Here is a 13,823-nt window from a genome sequence, read left to right on the forward strand (position 1 = left end):
GAAATAACACATATGAATTCATGTAGTAACCAAAAAAGTGCTCCCGAGTGGCGCAGCGGTCTAAGGCACTGCACTGCATCTCAGTGCTTGAGGCATCACTACAGACCCCATGGTTCGATTCCAGGCTGTATCACAACCGGCCGTGATTGGGAGTCCCATAGGGTGGCGCACAATTGGCCCAGCGTCGTCCGGGTTTGGCCGGTGTAGGCCGTCATTGTAAATAAGAATTTGTTCTTAACTGACTTGCCTAAATAAATAAAAATAAAATAAAAAACAAATAAAAATATATTTTATAGAGATTCTTCAAATAGCCACCCTTTGCCTTGATGACAGCTTTGCACACTCTTTGTATTCTCTCAACCAGCTTCATGAGGTAGTCACCTGGAATGCATTTCAATTAACAGGTGTGCCTTCTTAAAAGTTAATTTGTGGAATTTCTTTCCTTCTTAATGCGTTTGAGCCAATCAGCTGCGGGTGTGTGTGTGTGTGTGTCATTAGACACAGGGGCTGATGAATGACTTCACTCCAGATTGCTTTACATCACAAATCATCCTCACATTATAATACCCCTAATGCAAATACACGTGTGTGCATGCGTGTATGTGGTGCATGTGTGTGTGTGTGTGGTGTGCATATGTTTGAGTGTGTGTGTGTGAGTTTGTGCGTGTGGTATCACTGTATCGCTGGCGAGCTCATTGCTCTCAGAAATCAAAGTTAAATGGGTCATCTATCATCAGAATATACTGTATGTCTGGACCACTTGTCTCCGTCTCACTCTGTGGGTGTGGGTGTGTGCGTGGTGGGTGTGTGTGTGTGCCTGGTTGTGATTAATGTGCTGCATTGGGCTGTTCAGCTATGCATGTTGGTGAGTTTATCGTTTGATGCTGGCTCCAATTAAACTCCTCTAAAGTGACGGATGGCTTTAAGACTCTGTCCATCAATAAGGGCCATCCAGGCCTCTGCACCAGGATATGTCATTCTCACAATGTCCTCTTGACTCGCAGGCACTGTGTGTGTGTTTCAACTCCACCATCTTATAATAGACCATAACATATCTTGTCCATTTGTCCTATCCCCAGACCCAGTAATCTGATATATCCTAGATATTAATTCTCATGTAACTCTAATGACACTAGGCTCTGTTGTTCTTATTGTGCCTGCATCACCCAAAATAGACACACACATGCAAGAGGAAATGGCATATGCGTCTTACGGGAGGGGGGATAGAGTTGTGTGTTAGAATGGACTGTTTGCAGGATTTGCAAAAAGGAATTATCATTCGCAGAGGGGAGGAGGAAGGACCGAAGGGTGAGGAGAGGAATTTCAGGGCGGGGGGTGGAGAGGACATTGAATGATGACACTCGGTGTGTGTGTGTGTGTGTGTAGGGTATCTATATGGGGTTTAACATTTGATGGCTACGGCTCATGGCTCAGGCCTATCTCACACTCAACTGAATACCACATGCCTGGGAATGGGTTATAATCTCACTCTCTCAGTGTGTGCGCATGCGTGTGAGTGAGAGAGAGAGAGGATATAGGGTAGTAATATGAAATAGACAGCATAGCTCAGAAGACACCAGAGAAGACATGTTTCTTAGGAGAGACACCCTTTCCCCTACCTCTCACCCCTACTCACCCCTCTACCACCTCACCATTAAACCTACTACCCCTCACCCTCTCTCACTCACCCTCCTCCCGCCCCGCTCTGTCCTATGCTGTAGTCCAGTGGTATTAGCTGTGTGTTGATATTCAGATGGATGAGTGGAGAGTAAGGAAGAGACAAGACCCAAACACACCACACACACACACACACACACACACACACCGACACCAACACACACACACACACACACACACACACACACACACCGACACCAACACACAGACACACACCAACACACACACACACACACCACACCGACACACACACCCTTACAGCCCCTCAGCGCTCTCCTGTCCTCACAAGCTTGGTTTCCCCCTCTAATTGCTGCCATTCGTCTGTGTATGTGACATAGGGCTGCCACAGCGCCACCTGATGTCCCCTGTCAGTACAACAGTGTTTGCCACTACCTCAGTCACACCTCACCACCTACAGCAATCTACCATTTACTGTCTCACTGCAAGGTTGCCACCACGCACGCACGCGCACGCACGCACAGCTCTCATTTAACACACATATATGCACACACAGGAACACAATGAACAGAGTATTGTATATTGTCTAGTATTATTGTTATAATATGAGGGAAATTATCATTGTTAACGGTCATTAACCGCCAGATCAATCTAAATGAAAGTCCATTAACTCTGTTGATACGACGATGATTATTGTTTTTATACCGAAGGAAAACAAATGTCTGCTCTCATACAAACACAAAAACACACAAACACAGGCACAGGCAGACATAAACTAAAGACAAACTCACACACTGCTTCAATACACTGCAACCTCATACAACACTGATAAATATTTCCGTATTGGATTAAAACCAATTCAGATATTTTAATCTCTCTCTCGCTCTCTCTGTCTATCTCTCTGTATCTCTAGCTCAGTGAATAGTCAAAGCAAAATGTATTTGAATGGTTAAACAACAACAGTTAATGTATCATCTATTATTATTTAAATCATAATCACATTAGAATGTGGTGATTAGTTACACTGCCTGGGTTCTATGTTCCTATAAGAATCCTTTAAGTATTTAGCAATGTAGCAATTTATTTATATTTTATTTATATTCTACATCATCGTCTGCCAGTTTTACATCCAGCGCCAGACAATCTAGAATTTAATATGTCATCTTGTGTTGATTATAAATTACTGTTTCCATCACAACCAATCAACTACAGCAATCTGCACCTAGCACAGACACCTTATCAATCAGAGGATCACACTGTCACACACACACGGACACATTTCTTCCGGCAAATGCAACCATCAGTCAGCTTCATCAAACTAACTAATCTATCTTACGGTCTGTCTGTGGAGCTAGGGAGGAACAGTTGTCCAACCTTAGCATTCGTCAGAATTACAGTCTGATATTAATAACACACAGAAATATTCATCTTGGAGGTAAACACTAAGCGGCTTAAAAAATCTGATTATTTTACAGGAATATCCTCACAGAGGACCTCAGGGGGTAATGAGGAGAACAGGAGGCTCTTTACAGAAAAAGTATGATTACTATGTTTGTGCATGCATGCGTGTGTGAGTAAAAAGGTAGGTTTGCCTAGGATCCCCCTCTCACTCGCTCTCTGTCCTATTCATATTTCACCTTCAATTTAATTGTTTCATCAGTCAGGGAGCTGCCTGCCGCAGCGATTCAATTAAGCTTTGTGATTGGCCCGCTGGCATTCTGAGGGGTCACGGAAAGGTTAAGGAATTCAGTGGCACAAACGTGATTATGGCTCTGTAGCGTCTGATCAGAACCACTGTTTATCACAGAACACTGGAACTGGCTGGACCGTGGCTGGACCTGGCTGGCTGGTTGTCTGCCTAGTGGTTCTGGGTTGGAGGGGTTTACATGTTCACTGTTCAAAACACATTTTTACATGTTGTGGTAGTTTATATTGAACTCATAGGCACACACACACACACTCATTTGGTGGATATGGTACAGCCGAGGACCCAAATTACAGCTACTCAATGACGCTAAGAGCTGGCGGACATTAAATCCTTTTTATATGCAGAGCGAATAGGCAATGTAACGACATCCACTCTCATGTCCCCAATACTACCTAGAGACGGGCAATATAATAAGGAAGCCATACAGAAAGAAGAACAAATGGATAAGTCTGACTAATATCCAGCTGTGTTTCTTGATACTATGGAGATACTGAATATGTTGCAATACAAACATGTACACTCTGCCCACCCTCCACACCAACAACATGAAGCATCTATCCATATCATCACTGGGGCCGAGCTCCCTGCCATCCAGGACCTCTATATACCAATATACCACACCTCCTCGGGCCTTATTGCTTAATTAGAACTGACTGACCCTGTATATAGTATGCTTACTTACTTTCTCCTGTTCTTCTTATTTCTAAATTTTGTGTGTTTTTGTTCTACCTTATATTATTTTTAGTATTACATTGTTATTGATTACTGCATTGTTGGGTTTTGAGCTCGCAAGAAAGGCATTTCACTGTACTTGTGCATGTGACATTAAAACTTGAAACATAAGTTCTAACAACAGAGGATATTATTTTTGCATAAATAAAGGGTAATGTCTTCACAAGACATAATCTAATGCAAAGTGACTAGAAATAGTCATGATGCTTTCGTTTCCTGAGCCTGTTTTTGACAGCATTAGTGATGGCTTTGTGACGCATGCATGCACGAACACACACACACACACACACACACACACACACACACACACACACACACACACACACACACACACACACTCCTCCAAGGGGAGGTGAAATGTGAATAAAACATTAGCAGATTCATATTGGGAGAGATGCTTGTCAATCAAACTCCCCCCAAAAACACAAGCCATCAGGGAGGATTCAGAGATACTTTATTTAGGTCTGGTGTGTGTGTGTGCGTGCGTGCCTGCGTGAGACACGGCCAGTCGATGGGGCTGTTTGGCACTAGATTCCCCTGGCGTGGCCTAATTGACGGTGCGACGGCCAAATCCGTCCCCCTTTCCAACGCCTCCCTGTACTATATTCAATATGGCTATTTACATGGCCCGCGTCAGTGAGCAAACAAGCTCATTTAAAAGTTCACATGCTAATGTGTGACATTTAAAGCAAACTTTACACGGGGAAAGGACGCGCAACAATAGATTTTGATTCTTTTCTTGTCCGTGAATCTCATCAGGCATCTTCCATATTTATGAGCAGGAGAACGAAGGGACACCTTGGAGAGGAGAGGAGAGGAGAGGAGAGGAGCAGGGAGGGGAGAGGAGAGGAGCAGGGAGGGGAGCAGTAGTGTGGTTTGGAGGGTGACAACACACATGTTGACAAACTAACAAGTTCTCTAGTACATCTGGAGTAGTGTGTGTGTATGTGTGTGTACCTGGCGCATAGTTTGCGTGTGTGAGCTCTGGACCTGATCCAGCTGAGACCGTAGCCGAGCCATGTCCTCTACCCTCAGCCTGCTTTCTCTCTGAGCCTCACACAGCCTCCTCTCCTGGGTCTGCAGCTAACACGAACACACACGCACACACACACGTACACGAGGTAGAAAGAGACAGATATTCAAACTACCTTTCCCTAACTCCAGCTCCAGCCCTATCTCTACCTACCTCTGATAGAAGAGTCTTCTCTCTCTGTCTGAGAGTCAGAATCTCCCTCCTCTGTCTCTCTCCCTCCTCCCTGACACTCTCCACCTGGAACAGACACAACAGAGACATATAGGAACAATTGAAACACAGAGACCTGCTAAATTATTATGAGTAGTAAGGTATTTTTGGCAGAGATAGTGCATGTTAGCAGAGGTAAAATGTTGGAGAGAGAGAGCGAGAGCGAGAGCGAGAGAGAGAGAGAGAGAGAGAGAGAGAGAGAGAGAGAGAGAGAGAGAGAGAGAGAGACCACTGTATCACGCCTCCAGCCATCCTCACTCCACTACCCCCAGACATCGACCAGACCCAACCGAGACAGGACAGGGATGAGTGGAGCCCATCACACCCCATCTCCCCAGCCAGAACAGGGCTCTATCCCTCCCTGCTCTGTTCATTCACTATACCATGCTCCCACCATGATCCCGCCTATTGATTTCAGCTTAAGTAATGAGCCAGCTTATCCAAAAATCTTTAGCGTTTGGGCTCAAGTTAAGGGAGTCGATGGGGGCCATTTCCCTTTCTGAAAAGCACATGCAGGCTTTTTATGTACGGAGGGACAAGACAAATCCTGAAGCTGATAAATCAATAGGGCTTTCTGTCGATGGACACACATGCACACAGCTGACTAATGGTATTTTTTAAGGCAATTAAAGTGAGCTGTAAACATATGAAGGCCAATCAATGTGGATGTGGGTCTATTATCAGTGCTTTAACGCTGATATACTGTGTGTTTTAGTTTATTATCAGTGCTTTAACACTGAATTAGAAGAGGCTTTAAAAAGAGCAGCTAGGGGTCTAACTGAGGTGTGTTAAAGTCATTTATCTAGAACGGTAGAGACCTCAACATGATGGTACAACAGGACACTGTTCTACTGCACTGCCCCTTTCTGCCAGAACTCAAAGTGAATCCAAGCCAATGCATTGTAGAACTATACCAACGTTTATTTGTATTTTCTATTTCCAGGTTAATTCAATATTCACACCGGTAGAAAACATGGAAATGTAAATTGAAAATGTAAGGAAAACCAACTACGCCAGCTTAGTCCGCCGCTTTAGGCATTCCCTCGCTGTTCCCAGCTTTGCAAAAGGTGAGGAGCGCGTTGGTAAGACCAGCATACAGACAACAATTTCCCTAAGGTAATTGGTTCCACATTAATATATTCATTCAGCTGTGATTCGTACATCAGCAAAAAAGCTTCCCCTTTGATGTTTCATGCTGTGCCCCCCTCGTACATTCACACACAACTGACCATATTCCCTCTCTATTCCCTCAGATATAAAACCGATGAAATTGACATTTTATATCTTGGGGGTGGGGGGTTTACAACCTAAATCAGTAAAATATAAATAGATACTGAGACTTGGTCATGATGTGTGGAGCATGTAGATTGGCATGGTGATCGATTAGGCTTGGTTCAGAGGGTGGCTACAGGGGTGACTGGGAGACTGGCCATGCGGAAGACAAAAGCAGTGGAGTACGGAGCCCTGGAACCAGGTCAACACAACATCAATCCTTGAGAGTATGGCGGGGGTGGGGGTTCTACGAAGCTAAAATATGGAATTGTTTTAAGATGGTCATACCAAGGATCATTTAGCTATTTGATTTAGATTTTTTTCTGAAACATTGAATTTGGCCTTCCTGCTATTAGCCCATAGAAACGCATTGAATATTCATACATGGAAAAACAGATAGTCAAAAAATAAATCAAAAGGAAGTTTGTTTTAAAGTGTCTGAAGCACATTGAGGTCCTGGAGTGGCCTAGCCAGTCTCCAGACCTTAATCCCATAGAAAATCTGTGGAGGGAGCTGAAGGTTCGAGTTGCCAAACGTCAGCCTCGAAACCTTAATGACTTGGAGAAGATCTGCAAAGAGGAGTGGGACAAAATCCCTCCTGAGATGTGTGCAAACCTGGTGGCCAACTACAAGAAACGTCTGACCTCTGTGATTGCCAACAAGGGTTTTGCCATCAAGTACTAAGTCATGTTTTGCAGAGGGGTCAAATACTTATTTCCCTCATTAAAATGCAAATCAATTTATAACATTTTTGACATGCGTTTTTCTGGATTTTTGTTGTTGTTATTTTATCTCTCACTGTTCAAATAAACCTACCATTAAAATGATAGACTGATCATTTCTTTGTCAGTGGGCAAACGTACAAAATCAGCAGGGGATCAAATACTTTTTTCCCCTCACTGTACTAACATATATACTTCCATAAATGTTTTAAACTGGTACCGGGCTACCTTTAGAGGAGTCTTGTGAGGCTTGACTCATCTTTCCATAGAGTGGTCATATTAGTTTGTAGGCCAAACCGTTTTCGAGATGTCTCCTGGTCTGTCAAATACTGCTGTACCCCGTAAACCCGGCCACCATGCAAAAAAACGGATATCTCTAGTTTAAACAGACAGATTTTTGCTGGGGATTTTTGTATTATGCTAATTCGATGTCTGTGGGGGCGTGGTCATCGACTCTAGGGGGTTTTAACAGAGATAATATAACTAAGGCCCGATGCTAAAACAACCCATAGCCCCAAGGCACATGCTTTTTAGATCCCCCAAAATGCATTGGTTTTAAATATGGTAGTAGCTCCACCTTTCCCTCTGATAGGCTAGGTGGGATTTCTGCCGTTGCTTATAGGCCTAGCTATCTATCCAATCATTTGTGTCTAGGGGCTAAAAGCTGATTCTGGAAAGAGCCATGGACAAAGAAAAGGAAAAATAATGAGGCGATTTCAATTTCAAAGTTACATCATCCTAATAGAATGTCAAACAATTTCACCTGGGATCGAAAATACATCCCTTGACATTTTTCAGATAATTTAGTAATAAAAGTGATGTTTTTGTGGTATTTTGGTCAATGGACAAACAGTGACCTTACCTACATACGAATAGTGCATCACATTGGCTGGGTTTTGATGAACAAACAAGTTGAAGGTGTGTCAAGGCTTGACCCCTCACTGGCCAATCAAAATGTGCTCCAAATATGTGATTGCTTCAAGTTGTGTATTTAGGGTCTTTTATGTATTGCGTTGTCATCAACTCCAATTCAAATGTTAGTCCATTATAGCCTTGCTTGTTAAATAGCCTACAGAAACAAAATAACAAAATATAGGCCTATCGCATATTTGCTTAATATGTTGAACAGTAATTGCCTGGCTTCAATATGGAAATATGATGTTTACATAGCATTCACACTAATATGGGCCTACTGTAAAATACATTATGTCTGAGTCATGGACATGCGTAATGTTGTCAATAAGCAAGATTTAATTCACTATTGATAAGACCTAAAAAGACAGTGAATAATTCTAATAAAATTATAATAAAATGAAACAACAACTTGTTTGAAATAGGCTATGTCTAAATACAGTTACATGCACCATAATTGCTCCCCGTGGGCATATAATATCAGGCCTAAAACAACGTAGACTATGGAGGGTTTTACGCACATCCAAACTTTTCACATGAGCTGGAGAAAGATCTAATATAAAGAGAAAGAGGGAATGTCCACTCACCGTTACTGCTCCGAAATATACACGGTGTACAAAACATTATGAACTCTTTCCATGACATAGACTGACTAGGTGAATCCAGCTGAAAGCTATGATCCCTTATTGATGTTTTTTTTTTTGGGGGATGGATCAGCTTAATATTGCAGATAGATTGTATCTTCTATCAATGTAATTGTCTGCATCACTTCCAATCCCCCATGTTTTATTTTATTTTTTTATATATATATTCCCCTTTATTACTTTTCAACCCCACCATCCTTTCCCTACTTGGAGTAAATTAGTGAACAACGACGCCCAGGCCTCTACTTCCGGTCTATACTTACTATCTACACCTTATGGACAGAGTTAATTTGACAATGATTATATATATATATATATATATATATATATATATATTATTTTTTTTATTTTATTTTTTTGCTCCTGAACTTCTTCTACTCTCAACCTCTCCGATCATTTTCATGATGTCCATCCGGTTTGCTTCTAAATGCCATATCTTTCTAACTGTGCTCCTTCCCAAAAGCTCCCAACATACAACCTATATACTTATTATGGACACAGTATGCTTACATTATTAGCTATCTTTGTTATTATTTGTTGTTATTTGTTATTAGTCCCATCCTTCAACTCTATTCAATACCTCCCATCTATCTCTTAACACCATCCATATAGGATTTCTATTTGCCATATATATTTCAACCGTACTGTGATGTTTTACAAAAGTTCTGAACCTTTCTATTCTCATTGCTTCTACAGATTGTGAATTAAAAATAAACATTTTTGCTAAAAGTATTATTATATTATTGATTGATTGACTATGACTTTTCAGATCACCCAGTAATGCTATCTGCAAGGTTAGTTCCAGGTAAATATTGCAATCCTTTATCCATTCCTGGACCTGTGTCCAAAAACAAGCTACAAATGGACAGAACCAAAACAAATGATCTAATGATTCTGTCTCTTCACAGCAAAATCTGCAGAGCTGGGAAGATTGTATCCCCCCATATAAATAACATTCTATTGGTAGCAAGAATTTTATATAATAATTTAAATTGAAAGATTCTAATTTTTGAATCCGGTGTCGTTTTGCGTGTCAGTTCATAAACACTATGCCATGGGATCGGTACGTCAAAGATCTCTTCCCAACTATTTTGCAATCTATATGGGACGGCTGTCAATCCTTTGGTCCTTAAGTGAAACTGATATACTTTTTTATTTATCACAGTTTTCCTTAACCAATTATGTTCTTTAATGCAAGGCCGACAGACAAGTTCCTTACTTTCTCCCCCTTCAACTTTCCTCTTCCACTTTTGCGGTAAGGCTGCAATTATTCCCTTATTGATGTTAAATCAACTTCAATCAGTGTAGATGGGGAGGAGACAGGTTAAATAATGATTTTCAAGCCTTGAGACATGGATTGTGCATGTGTGCCATTCAGAGGGGGAATGGGCAAGACAAAAGATTTAAGTGCCCCTTGAATGGGTATGGTAGTAGGTGCCAGGCACACCGATTTGTGTCAAGAACTGCAACGTTGCTGGGTTTTTCACGCTCAACAGTTTCCTGTGTTTATCCAGAATGGTCCACCACCCAAAGGACATCCAGCCAACTTGACACAACTGTGGGAAGCATTGGAGTCAACATGGGCCAGAATCCCTGTGGAACACTAGACACCTTGTAGAGTCCATTCCCCGACGAATTGAGGCTGTTCTGAGGGCAAAAGGAGGGGATGCAACTTAATATTAGGAAGGTGTTCTTAATGTTTTGTACACTCAGTGTATATAGCTATAGCCTATAATCGCCGTTGATATGGCCAGTACGTCTAGTGACTATCCCACGTGAAAGGTAAACAAACAGGCAAATATAGCCTACAAGCGGATTCAGCACCACGGACAGCGATCTGAATTCCCGCGATTTGACAGGTCCAACAGAGGAAGGTGGAAGATGCATATTTTGTCAACATTATGAACAAAAAACAATAAGCAGTTTTTAAAAAATAACTTAATGTTCCTAAACAGACTTCCTACAGTGACTGACACCTTTCATGCAATGGGCATCGCACATAATGAGTCCAAACATTTCACAGAAGCTGGACAAAAATAATGTCCAATGTAAATAAAAACCAGGAATGTCTGTTGACTGTTTTGCTGCTCGGGAAATGTTTATAAAACATTGGTGATGTACATAAGGCTACTAGGCAAAATCAATGCCATAACCAATTGCGTTACAGCTAAGACCAGGTTATTATTATTTATTTTTATATTTATTGAATATTTAAAACAACTACATCACATTAGTCATCTAACAGACTCCCATCCAGAGCGACACACAGAAGCAACAATGCAAAAAACTAAAGACATCAAGGACAACAACAATCATAACAGCAAGGCCAACTGAATATGTTTGAGTGCATGTATGGCACTATTTACATGTGTTGTGTCCGTGTATGTGCACATGTGTGCATTTGAATGAGAGTGTGTGTATATGCTGTGTACAAACACCTGCACGGCATCAGCCTCAGGCAAACAGGCATTAGCTGTAACAACACTGCCCGTCTGTCATTCAAACGTACTTTTTGTTATGTTTTATTTTGACTTTATTTTTTTTTACTTTTATCTTTGACGTCATTCTATCCCACGCCCAGCAACTCCACTCCCACTTGTCTCCAGTTCCACATCCCAACCCTCAGCTTCCCTCAGCCCATCCCACCTATCTCTGCTGGCCACCCTCTTCGGATTTCTAATCGCCAGATATCTTTCAACTATGCTGTGATGTTTAACATACAATTTTAATCTATCTAATCAAATAGAATCCACAGATTGCGAGTTGAAGATAAATAATTTTACTAAGAGTATTAGAATATTAGTATTTGACTGACCCGGTCTCTCCAGATCTCCAACAGTACTATTTCTAGGGTCAATTTTAGATCAATGTTATGCATTTTCAGCCATTCCTGAACCTGAGACCAGAAACAGGCTACATGAGGGCAATACCAAAATTAATGGTCTATTGATTCTGTATCCTCACAACAAAATCTGCAGAGCTTCGATGATTGTATGCCCCAAATATTCAACATTTTGTTGGTGGAAAAATTCTATATAATAATTTTAGCTGAAAAGCACGAAGTCTTGAATCTTGCGTCGTTTTACAGTGGGGAAAAAAAGTATTTAGTCAGCCACCAATTGTGCAAGTTCTCCCACTTAAAAAGATGAGAGAGGCCTGTAATTTTCATCATAGGTACACGTCAACTATGACAGACAAATTGAGAAAAAAATTCCAGAAAATCACATTGTAGGATTTTTAATGAATTTATTTGCAAATTATGGTGGAAAATAAGTATTTGGTCACCTACAAACAAGCAAGATTTCTGGCTCTCACAGACCTGTAACTTCTTCTTTAAGAGGCTCCTCTGTCCTCCACTCGTTACCTGCATTAATGGCACCTGTTTGAACTTGTTATCAGTATAAAAGACACCTGTCCACAACCTCAAACAGTCACACTCCAAACTCCACTATGGCCAAGACCAAAGAGCTGTCAAAGGACACCAGAAACAAAATTGTAGACCTGCACCAGGCTGGGAAGACTGAATCTGCAATAGGTAAGCAGCTTGGTTTGAAGAAATCAACTGTGGGAGCAATTATTAGGAAATGGAAGACATACAAGTCCACTGATAATCTCCCTCGATCTGGGACTCCACGCAAGATCTCACCCCGTGGGGTCAAAATGATCACAAGAACGGTGAGCAAAAATCCCAGAACCACACGGGGGGACCTAGTGAATGACCTGCAGAGAGCTGGGACCAAAGTAACAAAGCCTACCATCAGTAACACACTACGCCGCCAGGGACTCAAATCCTGCAGTGCCAGACGTGTCCCCCTGCTTAAGCCAGTACATGTCCAGGACCGTCTGAAGTTTGCTAGAGTGCATTTGGATGATCCAGAAGAGGATTGGGAGAATGTCATATGGTCAGATGAAACCAAAATATAACTTTTTGGTAAAAACTCAACTCGTCGTGTTTGGAGGACAAAGAATGCTGAGTTGCATCCAAAGAACACCATACCTACTGTGAAGCATGGGGGTGGAAACATCATGCTTTGGGGCTGTTTTTCTGCAAAGGGACCAGGACGACTGATCCGTGTAAAGGAAAGAATGAATGGGGCCATGTATCGTGAGATTTTGAGTGAAAACCTCCTTCCATCAGCATGACAATGATCCCAAACACACCGCCCGGGCAACGAAGGAGTGGCTTCGTAAGAAGCATTTCAAGGTCCTGGAGTGGCCTAGCCAGTCTCCAGATCTCAACCCCATAGAAAATCTTTGGAGGGAGTTGAAAGTCTGTGTTGCCCAGCGACAGCCACAAAACATCACTGCTCTAGAGGAGATCTGCATGGAGGAATGGGCCAAAATACCAGCAACAGTGTGTGAAAACCTTGTGAAGACTTACAGAAAACGTTTGACCTGTGTCATTGCCAACAAAGGGTATATAACAAAGTATTGAGAAACTTTTGTTATTGACCAAATACTTATTTTCCACCATAATTTGCAAATAAATTCATTAAAAATCCTACAATGTGATTTTCTGGAAACCTCATTTTGTCTGTCATAGTTGACGTGTACCTATGATGAAAATTACAGGCCTCTCTCATATTTTTAAGTGGGAGAACTTGCACAATTGGTGGCTGACTAAATACTTTTTTCCCCCACTGTATATATCAACTCATACACCCTGTGCCATTGAATCGGTACATCAAAAATCTCTTCCTAACTATTTTGCAATCTGTATGGCACAGCTGTCAACATCCTGGTCCTCAAATTAAACTGGTATACTTTCCTATTTATGCTATTTTTATTCCTCCGCCAGCTTTGATCCTTTATATTGGGCAGACAGACCAGTTCCCTACCTCCTCCCACTGCCACCTGCCTCCTCCAGTTTTGTGGTAATGCTGTAATCAATTGGTTGTAATCTTGGATTGAGCAGACCTTCCATACAATTCTGATAACTCCATAAAATACATAAC

The 13,823-nt window shown here is 41.7% G+C and overlaps 1 protein-coding gene across 3 annotated transcripts in view; it reads right to left on the reverse strand.

Annotated features, from left to right (window-relative positions):
* The window catches only part of LOC121549761 (golgin subfamily A member 6-like protein 22), a 126,637-nt gene that overhangs the window by 85,181 nt on the left and 27,633 nt on the right, over positions 1-13,823 (reverse strand). The window lies entirely within an intron of this gene.

This window comes from Coregonus clupeaformis, chromosome 34 (assembly GCF_020615455.1).
Source record: "Coregonus clupeaformis isolate EN_2021a chromosome 34, ASM2061545v1, whole genome shotgun sequence".
Lineage (NCBI taxonomy): Eukaryota > Metazoa > Chordata > Actinopteri > Salmoniformes > Salmonidae > Coregonus > Coregonus clupeaformis.